Source organism: Neophocaena asiaeorientalis, unplaced genomic scaffold (genome assembly GCF_003031525.2).
Source record: "Neophocaena asiaeorientalis asiaeorientalis breed wild unplaced genomic scaffold, Neophocaena_asiaeorientalis_V1.1 scaffold48, whole genome shotgun sequence".
Classification (NCBI taxonomy): Eukaryota; Metazoa; Chordata; class Mammalia; order Artiodactyla; family Phocoenidae; genus Neophocaena; species Neophocaena asiaeorientalis.
This window is the reverse complement of record NW_020175526.1, coordinates 1276564-1287044: the sequence shown is the minus strand read 5'-3', so window position 1 is coordinate 1287044 and position 10481 is coordinate 1276564.

Sequence of the window (10481 nt, the reverse complement as noted above, 5' to 3'; positions counted from 1 at the left end):
GGAGTTTCCATATATTTATTCTCTTCCTTGCCAATACACTATACATCCTATTATTAATATCTTGCATTAATGTGAAACATTTGTTACAATTGATGAACCAATATGATAGATATTTATGAATTAAAGTCCATACTTTATTTTAGAGTTTAGTCTTGGTGTTTTAGGACTAAACTAAACTAAAGTTCTATGACTTTTGACAAATGGATAAATTCATGTATCCACCATGATAACATCATACAGAATAGTTTCACTGACCTGAGAGTGTTCTGTGCTCTACCTTTTCATCCCTCTCTGCACTGCTCCTGAATTCATGGCAAACACTGATATTTTTACTGTCTTTGTAGTTTTTCCTTTTCCAGAATATCATTAGTTGGAATCATACAGTATGTAATGTTTTCAGACTGGCTTCTTTCACTTAACAATATGCATTTAAAATTAGAGGTTTTTTAAAAATCACTGAATAATATCCCGTTATATGAATGTACCACAGTTTACTTATTCATTCATCTATTGAAGGACATCTTTGTTGTTGCCATGAACATTTGTGTTCAGGTTTATGTATGAGTATAATTTCAATTTATTTGGGTAAAGAACTAAGAGTGTGATTGCTTAATTGAACGGTAGGCCTATGTTTAGCTTTGTATGAAACTGTCAGACTGCCTTCCAAAATGGTTGTACCATTTTGCATTCCTACCAGCAGTGAATGAGAGTTCCTGTTGTGCCACATTCTCCACAGTGTTTGATATTATCACTGTTGCTGGAATTTGGCCATTCTAGTAAGTGTGTTGTGGTATCTCATTGTTTAAATATACAATTCTCTAATGAAAAATGATGTAGAGCATCTTTTCTTACGCTTATTTGCCATCTGTACATCTTTGGTGAGGTGTCTGTCCAGATCTCTTGTCCCTATTGTAATTGCTTTTTTTTTCCCCTACTCTTGATTTTTGAGAGTTCTCTTTGTATTTTGTATATAAGTCCTTTATCATATATGTGTTTTCCACATCCCTTCTACCTGTTTGTCTTGTTTTCTAATTCTCTTAAGAGTATCTTTTGCAGAGCAAGGGTTTTTTTTTTTTTTTTTTTTCCTTTTTTGCGGTACGTGGGCCTCTCACTGTTGTGGCCTCTCCTGTTGCGGAGCACAGGCTCCGGACGTGCAGGCTCAGCGGCCATGGCTCACGGGCCCAGCCGCTCCGCGGCATGTGGGATCCTCCCGGACCGGGGCACGAACCCGTGTCCCCTGCATCGGCAGGCGGACTCTCAACCACTGCACCACCAGGGAAGCCCCAGAGCAAGGGTTTTAAATTTTAATGAATCCAACTTTTCTCATTCATGGACTGTGCTTTTGGTGTGTTGTTTTCTATAAATTGTATTGTTTTTCATTTTACATTTATGTCTATGATCCATTTTGAGTTAATGTATGTGAAAGATAAAAGGTCTGTGAATAGATTCATTTTCTTTTTGCATGGGTTTCGAGCTGTCCCAGTACCATTTGTTGGAAAGACTATCCTTTCTCCATTGACCTGCCTATAATTGCTTGATTATACTTGTGTGGGTCTATTTCTAGGCTGTCTATTCTGTTCCACTGATCTATCTGTCTATTCTTTTGCCAACACCACATCATCCTTATTATGGTAACTTCATAATAAGTCTTAATGTATGGTTAATGTTGGCCCTCTGACTTTGTTCTTCTTCTTCAATATTGAGGGTCTTCTGTTTCTTAGTTCAGTTTTTATGATAGATACTCCATGTATTTCCAAAATTTCATTGTGGATTTTCTAACTCATAGTCTCTTAAATTTGAACATCTGCATGTTAACAATGAATATTCTTATAAAATTATAATATTGGGAATTTACAGAATTGATACACTTTTGCTCTGAATCAATGGCAAAGATGTAAAAAGAAAGGACATTATGCCCATCATTGGATAAATTGTTCTCAGCCATTTTTCTAGAGAGTAGTTCATTTCTCTGTATTTACATTTTTTGTTGATACTTTAGTCAAGTAATGGAAATTGTAATTATCCAAACATATTTGTGATATTTAACCACCACAGACTAAAATTCATGAGGCAAAGATCAGATCTAATTTTGTCCATCACTCTACCTTCAAGGCATAGTATAATTCCTGGCATATACTAAGTACTCAACATTGTTTGTTGAATGAATAAATCATCATGTGAATAAATTTTCCTCTTTAAGTTGAGATACTAATCAATGACATCACAATAAGGTAGTCACTGGATTCCTTTGATAATAGAAAGAGCTTCATGATAAGACCTGTGTCTTTAATCTGTACTGTCTCCTGAGTAAATCCTTAAAGACACTAAACCTGGAGTTAGTTGGGTGAAAAAGAAAGAAATAGGAAGCCAAAGACCAACTACTTGTCATGGATATATTTTGGTCAATGTTCATAAGAAAATTTTATATATAAGGTACAAAGAATTAGATTTTAGAAAGTTAAGGTGGGAGCAGAATATCAAAATAAGCATCAAGTCATACTATACTTGGACCTAGGCAAATATATAAGCAAGTAATATGTGTCTAGCAAATAACAGTTTTAGTAGAAATAGTATGGGTTCAAGAAGTTCCTTGTAATACTTAAATAGCTATGTGATGTCAAGTTTTCCATTAGCAGTCACATTTTGATAACATTATGCATTTCACAAGACTCTTATGATATATAGTCAGACAATGCATATAAAGTAAATAGAGAAGTTTCTGAAAAATGGAGGGTGTTCAATATACACATACAACATACATTCTCAGTGTTGGTTTGCAAAATCAGATTTATACCTCCCCAAATCAGATCTATGCTTTTCTTTCCCATCACCCTACTCAAGTATTCAGATTATTCCTCTTCTCTACTTTTCTAAATCTAAATGGTTACAGTCACTGGAAAGTGAAATTTACTCATAATTACCACACTGATGGGCGGACAGTTTTCTAACCTAGTTCAATTGACTCCTTAAAATATCTGCAAGTATATTTATCAACCTCTTCCTCTATAAAGTTTTATATAGTCTTATTTTTTTCTCTAATTTTCTCAATTTTAGTGATACCAATGAACTATGAAATGGGCTCTGAATAGGCAAGCTAAAGGCGATAGAAAGGACTTCAGTAATATGAAAATAAATTATTTTCTGAGTCTCCAGAGGATATGAGTTTTCCCAAAAGAATATTTTATATCCTGATTTATTACATAAGCTTCTTAAAGTCCTGAAACTACTAAGTGGTTAAAACCACTGATGTTAACATTTGAACTAATAGATAATGATTGAAACATTTTATATAATAATTATTTATTTTGGTTATATGAAATAAATTACTTGTATAAAGGAAAGGATTAAGAAAGAAAAACAGGTGTTCTTACCATGACAAAGTTTCAATTTTACATTTTTGACCAACAGATTAGGATAGTTGATCTAAAGCAGTCATCAATAAGAAATAATGATGAATAAATTAATTCAGATTGTAGGTAAATAATAGTTGTTCTATTAAAAAAGACTGAAATGTAGGGGAAATAACTCTGGAGTTAAATTCAGAGTTGTAGATTCTTGGTCTAACTCTGCCAATGTCTGCTGTGTGATACTGGATAAACTGGGAAACCTCTCTTAATACTGGTTGTATCATTCATAAAATGAACGCACGCTCAGAATGATATCTAATGATCCTTGGAACTATAGTATCCAAGTAATATTTAAAAGTTTGTTTCCTGTTTAAAATCAGCTGTAATAAAAAAAAATAGAAATAAGAGCTGCATAGCAGTCTTTCCCTCACAAGGTTATTGTACCGTTAAAATAATGTTTGTGAAAATGACCCGTGAAATCCTATACATTATTAGTAATTAATAAATTAGACTGGAATGGAAGTCTCTGTATTTCACTAAGACTATGGTGAAACTAAATGGTTTCCTGAAAAGTGAATCAATTGAACGGAGATTTAATTATTTTTTTTTAATTGAGGAAAACATAGTCTCATCTTGTGTGTACAAGGTTCAAGTTTCTTGTAAAATTAAAATATCTGTAGAAAAGTAAAAGTAAAAAGGAGGAGGAACTTACTTCATATTCAGTTTCAAGCAGACCATGTATTTCTATTTAACTTGTCTCTATTTTTTTTTAATTTTGAGTTCAGTATTTACCAAAATGTTTTCTTTGGGCCATTTACATAAATTACAAACTCACCACAAACCATTTAATCTCAGTCTTTAACTCAGCTCTGCCTTCTTCATTTATCCTTGATTGCACACTATGTTTTCATTAAGGCAGTTGGCCATGCCCTCTCCTGTGTTCTCTGATTCATCCCTGGAGAGTTTCCAGACATTCAGGCTTGCCCTTCCCAGAGTCTGCCATGCGATTGCAGTTGTTCTCTGATGTGTGTTGGCAAGTGCTGTCCTTTATTTTGGGAGCTGAGGCCATGCCTATTCCTCCTCTGCAAGGGATTTGTTGCCATGAACTGTGTGGACTATAGAGTTCCTTTCTCAATGTTGAAAGAAAAACTTGAAAAAAAAATCCAAATACTCGGGGTCTATATATATTTAGAAACAAATGCATGCACTTTCTAGGCAGTTTTATCTCTACTTTGGTAAGTTGTGAGGAAATCATGGTCAAACAAAAAGTTTTCCATTTGAGAAATAAGAACTCAGCTGTATTATGTACAGCTTCTTTCTTGGGCTTGGGGAATTGAGGCCAGCACATTTTTTGGTTTCATAGATATTCAAGAAAACTTAAAAACATCAGAAAGTTAAGAATGAGACAGTACAAACAGAGTGAGGGTATTAACTCTTCATCCTTATAATTTAAAAGTCAGTAATATTATTTTTATTTAGGTTTTTCATGCACATTTCAAATAATTTAAGTATCATAACCCGAGATGTTTGAGGTGCCTTTTCAACTTGAAGGAGAGAGATTGACTAGCACTATTTGAAACATTATCTTGTCTGGTGATACTCTGGGGTTGTAATGTTGTTTTCATTTTTATACATTTTATGCCACAAGATTTGCATAATCTATTTAGAAAACAGCAGAAGTTATGCTTGTAGTGAAGTATTTGGTATTCACAGAATAATAGTCAGTGACCATGTGAAGCATATTATGGTTCAGGCAATATACTCAGTGCTTATCCACATAGCAACTGTATAATATAGTTTTTATTATAGATGCAGAAAGAGGCACAGAGAATTTAAGTAACTTCACCAAAGTGAATAGTCAAAAAATGGCATAGGACTTCCCTGGTGGCGTAGTGGCTGAGAGTCCGCCTGCCGATGCAGGGGACACGGGTTCATGCCCCGGTCCGTGAGGATGCTATATGCCGCAGAGCGGCTGGGCCCGTGAGCCATGGCCGCTGAGCCTGTGCCCCGTTGGCAACGGGAGAGGCCACAACAGTGAGAGGCCTGCGTACTGCAAAGGAAAAAAAAAAAAAGTGGCATAGTCACAAACCAGTCCAAGTTCTTAATCACTTTCCAGCATCACATTTTATGACCACATACATACACATACAGAGCTAAATACGTATGTAGGGATCTATTATTTGTCATTGCATAGTTAAAGTCATTCAATAAGCTGCATGTATACATTATCAAAATATAAATGTGGCTGCAAAATGATCAACACACATTTTGCAATGGCAAACCACACAATATCATCTATGTGTGAGTATATCTGTGCTTACAAATGCATGTGTGTGTGTGTGATGTCTTAGAACAATTGGTGCTGCTCTTTGGGGAGCTTGCTCTTAACGAAATAACAAACATAATGTCCCTTGACATATATATAGGCTTATGCTCCTCTGACTTCAATTCACTCTAAATTTGACACATGAGTCAGTTTTCCTGCCATTCCTACGTCCTAGCCATCCTGGAATTTACTTGGGCCATAGTGATACCTAGAGTTACACAACTTTCTTAAGGACTAAAATAGGCCATCACAGGATCCTTCTGTTTACTATATAATGAAATTAAACTGCACCATACTCAGAGCCATGTTATTTTGTCTTTTGATTTGGTATATTATGCAGTTTCTCGAAAGGAATTGTATTTTCTTTAAATATCAGTATTTATCTTAACCTGTTTTTGAAAGGATACAGCACAATACCTAGTGTGTAGTATAGAAGGTGCTCAAAAAAATTTAATGAATGTAAAAATGAATGGCAATATAAAAATTATGCTTAAGATGGTATAAAATAATGGGTAAGATATAGTTTTATGTTAATAAGTACAGTGAATATCAATATTGGGTTAGATTGTATGTGGGACCAGAATATTCCTTTGATTATATTAGCAAAGAAACATCCAGTCAAGAATAGTCATACTCTGTAGAGAACAATGTATGGATATCAAGGGGGGAAGGAGGAGGTGGGATGGATTGGGAGATTGGGATTGACATATATACACTACTATGTATAAAATAGATAACTAATGAGAACTAACTGTATAGCACAGGGAACTCTACTCAATGCTCTGTGGTGACCTAAATAGGAAGGAAAACCATAAAAGAGGGGATATATGTATATGTATAGCTGATTCTTTGCTGTACAGCGAAACTAACACAATATTGTAAAGCAACTATACCTCAGTAAAAAAAGAAAAGAAAAGAAAAGAAAACAGAAGAGTCAAACTCTGCCATTTCTGTCTCCTGGTAGAATGTACTGACAATAGATGAATTAAGAAATATCATATATCAGAAAGATATAAAATTCAGGATTTTTATTGTATCTCCTTTCTTATTGGTCTATGCAATTACATAAATAGTGAAGAATGACAATTCTTTACAGTAGAATATCAAGTAATAAGGAATAAGAGAACCACAAAAACACAATTTTGCTATCATCATATTAAAATTTTTCTGGCAAGAATCTTCAATGGACAATAAAACATTATATTTACATAGTTTCAACGTGTCTATCAAATAATCACAGATTAAAGAGGGAAAGTGGTAATGTTTCATTGAAGAAATCTGGGAGCCATCACCATAAGTGATCTATATTAACATCAACAAAATACCATAAACTGATATCTTATATCTCCTGATATGATATACTGAGAAGGCTATATTAATTCTGTAGTACTCTTTCCATAAATAATTGTTCACTTTAATCATAAAGAAATATCAGATAAAAATAAATAAGACATCTGAACTAAATTCCTCAAAATTACAATGTAAAATAATTACTAAATAGCTGTTTCAGATGAAGAAAGACTAAAGAAACATGAAAAATAATTAGTATTTACTTCTCAATTGGATGCAGGATAAGGTAGAAATTAGTGTAATGCTATAAAGGATGAATCTGAGATAAATGAAGACACATTGAACTGTATATTAAATAATATCTTTATAAAAATAATGTTCTAAGTTGAATAATTTTTAACATAATTATGTAAGAAAGTGTACTTGGGAAATAAATGCTGAATTATTTAGGAAGAAAGCACCTTGATGTTTGGAACTAAATCTCAAATAGTTTTAGGAAAATAAAATGTATTTATACAAGTCAAAAAATGGTAAATCTTGGTTAAGGATGTTCTTTATATGATTATTGTTACTCTTTAACCTTGTAACTACTTAAAAATAAGAAGTACTTCTGGTATAAATGAAAAGGCTCAAACTATATGACTCAAAAGAGATGAAGAATAAATATATAAGGCTACAAGCTTTTAATTTAAAATGTATTTCTCATTTGCAATGAGATTAAATGGAAAAAAATAGTAGGGATCTGGAGTTTTCCTCCAGGTATCCATGGCATCTTGCAATTTTTAACCTCCTAGTAAGTGTATTAGTAGCTTTGTTTCCTTTCCTGGCTTGTCTTCAGAGCAATGAGTTTCACTGTTATGACATTATATCATTTATATTTTAGTGGAGTCTACACATAAAGGGCACTTTAGAATAAATTATAGAAATGAGTAATTACCATAAAATTACTATGAAATTTACATTGCAACAATACCTTATACCAGGAACTGTGAAAAATGCCATAAATTGTTTTTCTTCTAATTTAGTTATTTCTCTTGACTCTTTTCTTCTGTCTGTAAATAGTATATCTGCAGGGTGATTTTATAAACACTCTAAAGTTGGTTCTAAATATCACATAGGTCATCAGCTAAGTGATGAATATTAATGTGCTTATTATTTCACTCCTCATTGATATAACACAATTTAAAATCTTTCTATAAACAAGTATGTGTCTGTTAACATTATTTTACATCTATTCAAGTTTATGTAACAAGTATTATGTCTACTAACTTTCTTGTTAATAAATATTATTATTATGCCTGTCGACCTTAAAAGCACTTAAGCTGAATAAATTACTGAAAATTAAACTAAAATTTTTGAAGGTTAAATGCTAATGAAAATGGAAAGTGCATATATGTAAATGTGATAATATTGGTATATATAAAACTATGTATAAAATGAGTTCTTAATAATAAAAGTTAACAGAAGATTATGTGTTATAAAATCATTTCTCTTCTGCCCAATATGTATAGTAAGAGACTTTGTTTGGAAAGGGCTAATCTGTACATTTTGCCACCCACTCCTGACCCATCTGTATTTAACTGGACATATCTGAGTGTCTGGAACTTTCTCATTTTTCTTATTCTTCTAGCACTTTTACCCCACCCTTCTCTCTCTCAGCTGTTGAATTTTCTTCACATACCAATGAGAAAATATAAGCAGTGGTAAGACAAGTTCCACATCTGTCAATAAACCTGCCTCTGTGCCCATATATTCCTACTTTTTGGACTCATATTGCAAGACTGACCTTCTCCCACCTAAGGAGAGAGCCTCCAATTGTACACAAATTCCCATTTCCTTTTGCTGGTTAAGAACATTGTTCCAGCAATTAGTCCTTTGTTTTCTGTATCACCAGTTATAATTCTTCTTACAGTATCATTAATATTAGCTTATAAATGTCATAATGTCACTGATATTAAAAAATAAACAACTTCTCTTTACCCCATGTCTTCTTCCATCTAGTTCCCCTTTATTTCTATGTTCCTCTCTATATAGAAACCCTTACAAATTTTATCTGAAATCCTTGTCCCATTTCCTTTCCTCTTCTTACAAATCAAATTATCAATTCTGTCTTCAGTTTTCAAACCAGTCTGCAGTGTTTAACTGAGTAAGTCACAATCTCTAAAACATTTTCAGCCTTTGACCTCTGAGACTCCATCTCCCCTCATTCTTTCTTTATCACTTGCATAGTCTCCCAAGGATTTCTTTCTAGAATTCCTCCTGAACCCCTAAATGCTGCTGCTCTTCCCTTATGTTAGTCCCAAAACTCTTGCTTTCTCCACATAACAATCACTCTCTAAATAATACTATTCTGTTTTATGGCTTTTTCTTTAATCAACAAATATTCACTTAGCACCTGCTACGTTCCAGACACTATGCTGGGTGATAGTGTTACTTCAAAAACTCCTCGGACCTTCCTGGGTATTGTCTGAAACTGGCCCCCTTACAAAGAGGGTAGGGGGAAACCTAAGGAAAAGGTAGCCACTCCAGATTGGCAGGGGTAACTTTTAAAAAGCAAGGGAATCTACTTATGAGGTTTGTCTTGGGCAGCCAAAAGACAAGTAGATTTCTTCACCTGCCCACCACAACCTTAAAAGTTTATTTAGAGCCTAACTGGGTTCAGTCACAGTCACATACCAGTACGGATAGCTTCACATTTCTATTTCAAGGCTGCATGCTTGGAGCAGCTTCTGGGAGCAGGGAAGGCAAGCTGAAAGCATATTCAAAGGACAAGGAGGGGGTGGGGAGCCTCCAATTGCCCAGGTCCAACTCACGGGTCAGTTGGTGGTCACATCATTTTGATGGCCTGCTTCAACAGGTAGAGATATATCAATGAACAAAATAAACAAGCAGCCTGCCTCCTGGAGTGCACATTCTGTTGGGTAGAGAGACCTGTAATATACAGCAAATTATATAGTGTAGTAGAAGGTGGTAAATATTAAGGAGAAAAATAAATCAGCGCTAAGAAAAGTTGGGTAGGTGGTATTTGAGCAAAGGCATGAAGAAAGTGGAATAGTGAGCAATGGATTCTCAGGAAGTCATATACTTTTAAATGCAGCCTATGCATGGGGAAAAAAATCACAGCTCCAGCTCTGGTCTGTACCATAAACACTACACTCCCATGTCCAATTACTTACTTATATCTCATGTGGATAAATAATCTAAGAGACATCTCAAGTATGGCATGTCTAAAAACAAAACAAAATTTGAAAATCCTGATTTTCTCCAACAAACATTCTCCCTGCAGTCATTTACATTTCAGTAAATGGCAATTCTAGTTTTTCTGACCAGCATTCGTGTATCAACCTTCTCTCTCTCCTTTCTCACAACCCATAGCCAGTCCAACAGCAAATGCTGTTGAGTTTATTGTTTAAAAATAGCTGGAATCTGAGCATTTTCACAACCTTCACAGAAAATGCTGTGAAGACATCATATCACTCAAGACATCATCATCTCTCATTTTGAATATGGCAATAGCC